The following is a 12,579-nucleotide window of genomic DNA, read 5'->3' on the forward strand; positions in this document are numbered from 1 at the left end:
TCTGAGTTCTACACAGAGTTCTGCACAGTCTGAGTTCTACACAGTCTGAGTTCTACACAGAGTTCTGCACAGTCTGAGTTCTACACAGAGTTCTGCACAGTCTGAGTTCTACACAGAGTTCTGCACAGTCTGAGTTCTACACAGTCTGAGTTCTACACAGAGTTCTGCACAGTCTGAGTTCTACACAGAGTTCTGCACAGTCTGAGTTCTACACAGTCTGAGTTCTGCACAGTCTGAGTTCTACACAGTCTGAGTTCTACACAGAATTCTGCACAGTCTGAGTTCTACACAGAGTTCTGCACAGTCTGAGTTCTACACAGTCTGAGTTCTACAGTCTGAGTTCTACACAGTCTGAGTTCTGCACAGTCTGAGTTCTACAGTCTGAGTTCTACACAGTCTGAGTTCTACAGTCTGAGTTCTGCACAGTCTGAGTTCTACACAGTCTGAGTTCTACACAGAGTTCTGCACAGTCTGAGTTCTACACAGTCTGAGTTCTACAGTCTGAGTTCTGCACAGTCTGAGTTCTACAGTCTGAGTTCTGCACAGTCTGAGTTCTACACAGAGTTCTACACAGTCTGAGTTCTACACAGTCTGAGTTCTACACAGTCTGAGTTCTGCACAGTCTGAGTTCTGCACAGTCTGAGTTCTACAGTCTGAGTTCTACACAGTCTGAGTTCTACAGTCTGAGTTCTGCACAGTCTGAGTTCTACACAGTCTGAGTTCTACACAGTCTGAATTCTGCACAGTCTGAGTTCTACACAGAGTTCTGCACAGTCTGAGTTCTACACAGTCTGAGTTCTACAGTCTGAGTTCTACACAGTCTGAGTTCTACAGTCTGAGTTCTGCACAGTCTGAGTTCTACACAGTCTGAGTTCTACACAGAGTTCTGCACAGTCTGAGTTCTACACAGTCTGAGTTCTACAGTCTGAGTTCTGCACAGTCTGAGTTCTACAGTCTGAGTTCTGCACAGTCTGAGTTCTACACAGAGTTCTACACAGTCTGAGTTCTACACAGTCTGAGTTCTGCACAGTCTGAGTTCTGCACAGTCTGAGTTCTACAGTCTGAGTTCTACACAGTCTGAGTTCTACAGTCTGAGTTCTGCACAGTCTGAGTTCTACACAGTCTGAGTTCTGCACAGTCTGAGTTCTACACAGAGTTCTGCACAGTCTGAGTTCTACAGAGTTCTGCACAGTCTGAGTTCTACACAGAGTTCTACACAGTCTGAGTTCTACACAGAGTTCTGCACAGTCTGAGTTCTACACAGAGTTCTACACAGTCTGAGTTCTACACAGAGTTCTGCACAGTCTGAGTTCTACACAGTCTGAGTTCTACACAGAGTTCTGCACAGTCTGAGTTCTACACAGTCTGAGTTCTACACAGAGTTCTGCACAGTCTGAGTTCTACAGAGTTCTGCACAGTCTGAGTTCTACACAGAGTTCTACACAGTCTGAGTTCTACACAGAGTTCTACACAGTCTGAGTTCTACACAGAGTTCTGCACAGTCTGAGTTCTACACAGAGTTCTACACAGTCTGAGTTCTACACAGAGTTCTACACAGTCTGAGTTCTGCACAGTCTGAGTTCTACACAGTCTGAGTTCTGCACAGTCTGAGTTCTGCACAGTCTGAGTTCTACAGTCTGAGTTCTACACAGTCTGAGTTCTACAGTCTGAGTTCTGCACAGTCTGAGTTCTACACAGTCTGAGTTCTACACAGTCTGAGTTCTGCACAGTCTGAGTTCTACACAGAGTTCTGCACAGTCTGAGTTCTACAGAGTTCTGCACAGTCTGAGTTCTACACAGAGTTCTACACAGTCTGAGTTCTACACAGAGTTCTGCACAGTCTGAGTTCTACACAGAGTTCTGCACAGTCTGAGTTCTACACAGTCTGAGTTCTGCACAGAGTTCTGCACAATCTGAGTTCTACACAGAGTTCTGCACAGTCTGAGTTCTACACAGTCTGAGTTCTACACAGTCTGAGTTCTGCACAGTCTGAGTTCTACACAGTCTGAGTTCTGCACAGAGTTCTGCACAGTCTGAGTTCTACACAGAGTTCTGCACAGTCTGAGTTCTACACAGTCTGAGTTCTGCACAGAGTTCTGCACAGTCTGAGTTCTACACAGTCTGAGTTCTACACAGAGTTCTGCACAGTCTGAGTTCTACACAGAGTTCTACACAGTCTGAGTTCTACACAGTCTGAGTTCTACACAGAGTTCTGCACAGTCTGAGTTCTACACAGAGTTCTGCACAGTCGGAGTTCTACACAGTCTGAGTTCTACACAGTCTGAGTTCTGCACAGTCTGAGTTCTACAGTCTGAGTTCTACACAGTCTGAGTTCTACAGTCTGAGTTCTGCACAGTCTGAGTTCTACACAGTCTGAGTTCTACACAGAGTTCTGCACAGTCTGAGTTCTACACAGTCTGAGTTCTACAGTCTGAGTTCTGCACAGTCTGAGTTCTACAGTCTGAGTTCTGCACAGTCTGAGTTCTACACAGTCTGAGTTCTGCACAGTCTGAGTTCTACAGTCTGAGTTCTACACAGTCTGAGTTCTACAGTCTGAGTTCTGCACAGTCTGAGTTCTACACAGTCTGAGTTCTGCACAGTCTGAGTTCTACACAGAGTTCTGCACAGTCTGAGTTCTACAGAGTTCTGCACAGTCTGAGTTCTACACAGAGTTCTACACAGTCTGAGTTCTACACAGAGTTCTGCACAGTCTGAGTTCTACACAGAGTTCTACACAGAGTTCTGCACAGTCTGAGTTCTACACAGTCTGAGTTCTACACAGAGTTCTGCACAGTCTGAGTTCTACACAGTCTGAGTTCTACACAGAGTTCTGCACAGTCTGAGTTCTACAGAGTTCTGCACAGTCTGAGTTCTACACAGAGTTCTACACAGTCTGAGTTCTACACAGAGTTCTGCACAGTCTGAGTTCTACACAGACTTCTACACAGTCTGAGTTCTACACAGAGTTCTACACAGTCTGAGTTCTGCACAGTCTGAGTTCTACACAGTCTGAGTTCTACACAGAGTTCTGCACAGTCTGAGTTCTACACAGTCTGAGTTCTGCACAGAGTTCTGCACAATCTGAGTTCTACACAGAGTTCTGCACAGTCTGAGTTCTACACAGTCTGAGTTCTGCACAGTCTGAGTTCTACACAGTCTGAGTTCTACACAGAGTTCTGCACAGTCTGAGTTCTACACAGAGTTCGGCACAGTCTGAGTTGTACACAGTCTGAGTTCTACAGTCTGAGTTCTACACAGTCTGAGTTCTGCACAGTCTGAGTTCTACAGTCTGAGTTCTACACAGTCTGAGTTCTACAGTCTGAGTTCTGCACAGTCTGAGTTCTACACAGTCTGAGTTCTACACAGAGTTCTGCACAGTCTGAGTTCTACACAGTCTGAGTTCTACAGTCTGAGTTCTGCACAGTCTGAGTTCTACAGTCTGAGTTCTGCACAGTCTGAGTTCTACACAGAGTTCTACACAGTCTGAGTTCTACACAGTCTGAGTTCTGCACAGAGTTCTGCACAGTCTGAGTTCTGCACAGTCTGAGTTCTACACAGAGTTCTACACAGTCTGAGTTCTACACAGAGTTCTGCACAGTCTGAGTTCTACACAGAGTTCTGCACAGTCTGAGTTCTACACAGTCTGAGTTCTGCACAGAGTTCTACACAGTCTGAGTTCTACACAGTCTGAGTTCTACACAGAGTTCTGCACAGTCTGAGTTCTACACAGTCTGAGTTCTACACAGAGTTCTGCACAGTCTGAGTTCTACACAGTCTGAGTTCTGCACAGAGTTCTACACAGTCTGAGTTCTACACAGTCTGAGTTCTACACAGAGTTCTGCACAGTCTGAGTTCTACACAGAGTTCTACACAGTCTGAGTTCTACACAGTCTGAGTTCTGCACAGTCTGAGTTCTACACAGTCTGAGTTCTGCACAGTCTGAGTTCTACACAGTCTGAGTTCTGCACAGTCTGAGTTCTACACAGTCTGAGTTCTGCACAGTCTGAGTTCTACACAGTCTGAGATCCTGGTAGATCTGAGAACAGTTCCACATCATCTCCGTTCTGAACTGTTTGGATGGAACTGTCCAAAGTGAAACAGACTGGAGGTTTGGAGAAAAACTCATCACTTTCACAAACTTTGAAGATCAGAGCAAAACAACGGCATTTTGGAGAAAGACGAAAAAAAGAAACAACACAGATTAAGATTCAACAGACAAAAATCAAGTTAAAAGTGTTAAAAAACAACAAGAAAACGGAAAAAAGAGAAAACAAACAAAACTGTTTTTGAGGCAAAACCTGCTGAAAATAATATAAAACTACCGGTAATGCTAATGCTAATAGTAATGCTATTGTTAAGGCTAATGCTAATGTTAATGCTAATGCTACTTTTAATGCTACTGTTACTGTTAATGCTAATGTTAATGCTACTGCTACTGATAATGCTAATGCTAATGTTACTGTTACTGTTAATGCTAATGCTACTATTAATGCTAACGCTAATATTAATGTTACTGTTAATGTCATGTTAAAGTTACTGTTAATGTCAATGTTACTGTTAATGCTAATGCTAATATTAATGCTACAGTTAATGTTAATGCTAAAGTTAATGTCAATGTTAATGTTACTGTAACAGGTAATGCTAATGCTAATGTTAATGCTAATGCCCGTTCATTGTCAGACTGCAGATGACAGAGCACTTGTAAACATACTTAAAGCTGAATCAAAGGTTTTCTGTCAGTGTTGTGCTTTTACTCCAGCGTTGGAACAAACTGCAGCACTCAGAAGTCCTTCACATCAGATTACGCTTTGTGTTTGTATTTGTGTGTTTATGTGTTTGTGTATTTGTGTGTTTGTGTGAGTCCCAGGGTAACGTATTCCCCTGTGAACCGTGGTGCATTCAGGGTCCACTTCATTATGGCATCAGCCCAACTGTGTGTGTGTAGTTCAGGTGCTGACGGTCTGCCAACGCACTGCGACAATCACAGAAAAACAACGCACACTAATACTAAGAATACTATATACTAATGCTAATACTGCTAATACTGCTAATACTGCTACACCTCCTCTCCCCCCCCCCCTTCCTCCACCTCCTCCTCTCCCCCTTCCTCCTCTCCCTCTTCTTCCTCCCCTCCCCCTCCTCCTCTTCCTTCTCTGCCCCCCCCCCCCCTTCTTCCCCCTCCTCCTCCCCATCCCCCCCCTCCTCCCCTCTTCCTTCCTCCTCCTCCTCCCCATCCTCCCCCCACCTCTTCCTCCTCCTCCTCCTCCTCCTCAAACAGCATGATTGGATGTAAATGCTGCAGGACTGTGTTTTTTTTTTTAATGTTTTTTTTCTTCTCCTCCTGCTGTTGTTGCTTCATTTCTTTGTCAGTCACCTACAGCTGGTATTTGTATTTGTATTTGTTGATGAACTGACCTCCTACATAATTAGTCCAAACCTTCCTGGACTCATTGTAAAACACCTTCTTTTCTTTCCTGTTTATGTGAGCTGATGGAAGTGGACTTGTACAGATGTGTGACAGAACAGGATCCATCTGAAATAAAACTGAAGCCTCACATAAAGGAACGGACACGACAGGATCATCTGCATAAAGGAGGAGTTTTATGAACTGAAAAGGTCCCTTTGTCTTCAGTTTGATCTGTTTTTGATCTAATAACCTTTGAAGTTACTCTGAGTTTTAACAAACATCTACACAATCAGTGAATTAAATATAAAATAAAATAAAATAAAATACAGGATTTAAACTGAAAATATGGAAATAAAAAAGGATCACATTAGAATAAATGCTGCTTCACTGGACACATAAACAGCTGTAGTTGTTTAAGGGTTAATCAGTGACTAGGGCTGTGTATCGGCAAGAATCTGGCGACACGATACAAATCACAATACTAGGATCACGATACGATATATCACAATATGTCATGATACTGTTAAAAAGGCAATTTTTTGTTTGTTTCTTTTTTTTTTTAAAGATTATTTCCTGGAAGGATTGAATTACACCAGAAATCTGCACAAATACTAAACACATTTTTATTTCAGAACAGGATCTAATGTTCTGTCACAACACTTCTAATTCTCCTAGTTTCTAAAGGAACTCCCATCTGCCTCTCAGACAGAAAAAAGTGCTTTTAGGATGCTTCAAATAACCACTATTTAATAAAACTGTTAAATAATAATAAATAAAATAGAAACAATAAAGAAAACCAAAAAACTAAACTGAACCTCCTCCCTATCTGTATTTGAATAAATACCTAAAAATATCCATACAGTACTTTTAAATACTGATACAGTATTGTGAAAGGAAATGTCACAATATATTGCAGAACCAATGTTTTCTAACAGCCCTATCAGTGACTGCCGAATGTTTACCAGTAACAGTATTAGTACATTTAGGTGCGTTCACTGACCACCGTTCCACACAGTTCTCTTCTCTTCCTGCTTCCATCCATCAAATGAATCAAAACTAGAAAAGCACTAACTTTTTGAGTTATCTTGCTAACAAAAAAACAAACAAACCCCAATGAAAACATAACCTCCACCAATCCTTGGTGGAGGTAATAAAAAAAGAGAAGAAGAAGAACACAGCGTTAGCCTCCTAGCATCATTACATAACACACACATTATATCATATATGTCCAAAATTATGTGGACATGTTGAATTCAGGTGTTTCTTTTCTAACTGCGGTCAAACCAGCCCCTAGTGCTTTTCATCTGCGCTATTTATCTGATAACTAGAAAAGCACTCGGAGAGCGCAGACCTCTGCCAAGGCAGAGCAGCCACCCCCTCCCCAAACACCACCAAAATTGAATCATTTGTTTCTTGTGTCAGTTTCAACATTTCCTGAAAATTTCATCAAAATCCATCCATAACTTTTTGAGTTATCTTACTAACAGACAAACAAACAAACAAACCAACCAACCAACCCCGATGAAAACATAACCTCCGCCGTTCCTTGGCGGAGGTAACAAACAAACCCTGGCAAAAACATAACCTCCTTGGTGGAGGTAATAACAGAAAAACTCTTTACTGTCGAATGTTTCTTGTTTTTTTCCATGAACATATTAAAGCACATTCAAGAACTTCAATAAACTTTTGAAAGAGTGGGAGTGAATGTGTCCAATCGGATTATAGGGGTGGGACTGAGGGACTGAGGGACGGATGGACGCGTCCACCTGCTGTAGTTTGGACTGGACTGGACGGACGTAGGAGGAAACGGTGAATAAACGCAGATTAAAGTGTTCAGGAGGGAGTGTGAGTCTGGCACTGCTTCCTGTTTCCTGACCTGCAGCTTTAATCCTCTGCTCTGCTTTAAGGATCCACCGCCTGCCTCCCATTTAACCCTTTAAACACCACCGCTAAAAACACTACGCATACTTTCACTCATGTTGGATTTACTAGAAAAGGCTCCGAAAATGGGTTTGCACCTTTTTACAGGAAGAACTGAACTTTCAGTATGTGTCCATTAAATATCACTATTATAGGATGTGATGGGGATTATCACAGTAAATAATGGGATTAAAGTGGAACAATATTTATATGTAAAATACAACTACCAATGAACGACACACGCCTGAAAAATACAGATAAAAACAGTGGGAAAACAATTTAACCCTTTAAGAACTCCCATTAGAAGAGAACGCCTACATTTATTTATTTATTTATGTTGGTTTTGCAATAAAAGGGTCCGAAAATGTCTTTTTTTCTATTGTTTTACACCATTTTTTTTTAGAAGAACTTAACTTTCAATGTGCCCATTAATTATCACCATTATGGGTAATAAATGGGAGTTAGAGTAAAAAATTGACTTCAATTTTTATCATATTTATAGTGAAAAACAACTGTAAATGTTCATAATGAAACTTTATGAGATTAAATAAATAAACGTTCATGTATTTTTCATGAGTTCAAACATTTGAGTTTGAGACCAATAGAAAGAATCCAAAGTGAGATCAAAGATGACCAACTTTTTACAGCAGAGTACCCCCAGAATAGACTTTTTACTGCGGAGTACCCCTGAATTAGACTTTTTACAACAGAGTACCCCCAGAATAGACTTTTTACAGCAGACTACCCCTGAAATAGACTTTTTAGAGTGGAGTACCCAAAAAATAGACTTTTTATAGTGGAGTACCCCCTGAATAGACTTTTTACAGTGGAGTACCCTAAAATAGACTTTTTATAGCAGAGAATTCCCTGAAATAGACTTTTTGCAGTGGAGTACCCCTAAAATAGACTTTCTTTTTTTTTCTTTTTTACAGTGGAGTACCCCCTAAAATGTACTTTTTAAAGTGGAGTAACCCCTGAAGAGACTTTTTACAGAAGAGTACCCCTAAAATAGACTTTTTACAGTGGAGTACCCCCTGAAATAGACTGATACAGTTAAAGGGGAGGGGCCTGGAACACTGAATCTACTTTAGACGTTTCCTGTTGTTCACATTATTCAGATTTTTAAGGAAACTTTGTAGATGAAAATACTGTCATCATATAATTGGACTTTTTCCCCTGTTCTTATTGTACTGGTTCTGGTCCACTTATCGTACTGGTCCACTTATCATACTTGTTCTGGTCCACTTATTGTACTGGTTCACTTATCATACTGGTTCTGGTCCACTTATCGTACTGGTCCACTTATCATACTGGTTCTGGTCCACTTATCGTACTGGTTCACTTATCATACTGGTTCTGGTCCACTTATCGTACTGGTCCACTTATCATACTGGTTCTGGTCCACTTATCGTACTGGTCCACTTATCATACTGGTTCTGGTCCACTTATCGTACTGGTCCACTTATTGTACTGGTTCTGGTCCACTTATTGTACTGGTCCACTTATCATACTGGTTCTGGTCCACTTATCGTACTGGTTCTGGTCCACTTATCATACTTGTTCTGGTCCACTTATCGTACTGGTTCACTTATCATACTGGTTCTGGTCCACTTATCGTACTGGTTCTGGTCCACTTATCGTACTGGTTCACTTATCATACTGGTTCTGGTCCACTTATCGTACTGGTCCACTTATCATACTGGTTCTGGTCCACTTATCGTACTGGTTCACTTATCATACTGGTTCTGGTCCACTTATCGTACTGGTTCACTTATCGTACTGGTTCTGGTCCACTTATCGTACTGGTTCTGGTCCACTTATCGTACTGGTTCACTTATTGTACTGGTTCTGGTCCACTTATCATACTGGTTCACTTATCGTACTGGTTCTGATCCACTTATCGTACTGGTTCACTTATCATACTGGTTCTGGTCCACTTATCGTACTGGTTCACTTATTGTACTGGTTCTGGTCCACTTATCGTACTGGTTCACTTATCATACTGGTTCTGGTCCACTTATCGTACTGGTTCACTTATTGTACTGGTTCTGGTCCACTTATCGTACTGGTTCACTTATCGTACTGGTTCTGGTCCACTTATCGTACTGGTTCTGGTCCACTTATCGTACTGGTTCCCTTATCATACTGGTTCTGGTCCACTTATCGTACTGGTTCTGGTCCACTTATCGTACTGGTTCACTTATCGTACTGGTTCACTTATCATACTGGTTCTGGTCCACTTATCGTACTGGTTCACTTATCGTACTGGTTCTGGTCCACTTATCGTACTGGTTCTGGTCCACTTATCGTACTGGTTCACTTATCGTACTGGTTCACTTATCATACTGGTTCTGGTCCACTTATCGTACTGGTTCACTTATCGTACTGGTTCTGGTCCACTTATCGTACTGGTTCTGGTCCACTTATCGTACTGGTTCACTTATCATACTGGTTCTGGTCCACTTATCGTACTGGTTCACTTATCGTACTGGTTCTGGTTCACTTATCGTACTGGTTCTGGTCCACTTATCGTACTGGTTCACTTATCGTACTGGTTCTGGTCCACTTATCGTACTGGTTCTGGTCCACTTATCGTACTGGTTCACTTATTGTACTGGTTCTGGTCCACTTATCATACTGGTTCACTTATCGTACTGGTTCTGGTCCACTTATCGTACTGGTTCACTTATTGTACTGGTTCTGGTCCACTTATCGTACTGGTTCACTTATCATACTGGTTCTGGTCCACTTATCGTACTGGTTCACTTATCGTACTGGTTCACTTATCATACTGGTTCTGGTCCACTTATCGTACTGGTTCACTTATCGTACTGGTTCTGGTCCACTTATCGTACTGGTTCTGGTCCACTTATCGTACTGGTTCACTTATCATACTGGTTCTGGTCCACTTATCGTACTGGTTCACTTATCGTACTGGTTCTGGTTCACTTATCGTACTGGTTCTGGTCCACTTATCGTACTGGTTCACTTATCATACTGGTTCTGGTCCACTTATCGTACTGGTTCACTTATCGTACTGGTTCTGGTTCACTTATCGTACTGGTTCTGGTCCACTTATCGTACTGGTTCACTTATCGTACTGGTTCTGGTCCACTTATCGTACTGGTTCTGGTCCACTTATCGTACTGGTTCACTTATTGTACTGGTTCTGGTCCACTTATCGTACTGGTTCACTTATCGTACTGGTTCTGGTCCACTTATCGTACTGGTTCACTTATTGTACTGGTTCTGGTCCACTTATCGTACTGGTTCACTTATCATACTGGTTCTGGTCCACTTATCGTACTGGTTCACTTATCGTACTGGTTCACTTATCATACTGGTTCTGGTCCACTTATCGTACTGGTTCACTTATCGTACTGGTTCTGGTCCACTTATCGTACTGGTTCTGGTCCACTTATCGTACTGGTTCACTTATCATACTGGTTCTGGTCCACTTATCGTACTGGTTCACTTATCGTACTGGTTCTGGTTCACTTATCGTACTGGTTCTGGTCCACTTATCGTACTGGTTCACTTATCATACTGGTTCTGGTCCACTTATCGTACTGGTTCACTTATCGTACTGGTTCTGGTTCACTTATCGTACTGGTTCTGGTCCACTTATCGTACTGGTTCACTTATCGTACTGGTTCTGGTCCACTTATCGTACTGGTTCTGGTCCACTTATCGTACTGGTTCACTTATTGTACTGGTTCTGGTCCACTTATCATACTGGTTCACTTATCGTACTGGTTCTGATCCACTTATCGTACTGGTTCACTTATCATACTGGTTCTGGTCCACTTATCGTACTGGTTCACTTATTGTACTGGTTCTGGTCCACTTATCGTACTGGTTCACTTATCATACTGGTTCTGGTCCACTTATCGTACTGGTTCACTTATTGTACTGGTTCTGGTCCACTTATCGTACTGGTTCACTTATCGTACTGGTTCTGGTCCACTTATCGTACTGGTTCTGGTCCACTTATCGTACTGGTTCCCTTATCATACTGGTTCTGGTCCACTTATCGTACTGGTTCTGGTCCACTTATCGTACTGGTTCACTTATCGTACTGGTTCACTTATCATACTGGTTCTGGTCCACTTATCGTACTGGTTCACTTATCGTACTGGTTCTGGTCCACTTATCGTACTGGTTCTGGTCCACTTATCGTACTGGTTCACTTATCGTACTGGTTCACTTATCATACTGGTTCTGGTCCACTTATCGTACTGGTTCACTTATCGTACTGGTTCTGGTCCACTTATCGTACTGGTTCTGGTCCACTTATCGTACTGGTTCACTTATCATACTGGTTCTGGTCCACTTATCGTACTGGTTCACTTATCGTACTGGTTCTGGTTCACTTATCGTACTGGTTCTGGTCCACTTATCGTACTGGTTCACTTATCATACTGGTTCTGGTCCACTTATCGTACTGGTTCTGGTCCACTTATCGTACTGGTTCACTTATTGTACTGGTTCTGGTCCACTTATCATACTGGTTCACTTATCGTACTGGTTCTGGTCCACTTATCGTACTGGTTCACTTATTGTACTGGTTCTGGTCCACTTATCGTACTGGTTCACTTATCATACTGGTTCTGGTCCACTTATCGTACTGGTTCACTTATTGTACTGGTTCTGGTCCACTTATCGTACTGGTTCACTTATCGTACTGGTTCTGGTCCACTTATCGTACTGGTTCTGGTCCACTTATCGTACTGGTTCCCTTATCATACTGGTTCTGATCCACTTATCGTACTGGTTCTGGTCCACTTATCGTACTGGTTCACTTATCATACTGGTTCTGGTCCACTTATCGTACTGGTTCACTTATCGTACTGGTTCTGGTCCACTTATCGTACTGGTTCACTTATCGTACTGGTTCACTTATCATACTGGTTCTGGTCCACTTATCGTACTGGTTCACTTATCGTACTGGTTCTGGTCCACTTATCGTACTGGTTCTGGTCCACTTATCGTACTGGTTCACTTATCGTACTGGTTCACTTATCATACTGGTTCTGGTCCACTTATCGTACTGGTTCTGGTCCACTTATCGTACTGGTTCTGGTCCACTTATCGTACTGGTTCACTTATCATACTGGTTCTGGTCCACTTATCGTACTGGTTCACTTATCGTACTGGTTCTGGTTCACTTATCGTACTGGTTCTGGTCCACTTATCGTACTGGTTCACTTATCATACTGGTTCTGGGTCCACTTATCGTACTGGTTCACTTC

This window comes from Sphaeramia orbicularis, unplaced genomic scaffold (assembly GCF_902148855.1).
Source record: "Sphaeramia orbicularis unplaced genomic scaffold, fSphaOr1.1, whole genome shotgun sequence".
Classification (NCBI taxonomy): Eukaryota; Metazoa; Chordata; class Actinopteri; order Kurtiformes; family Apogonidae; genus Sphaeramia; species Sphaeramia orbicularis.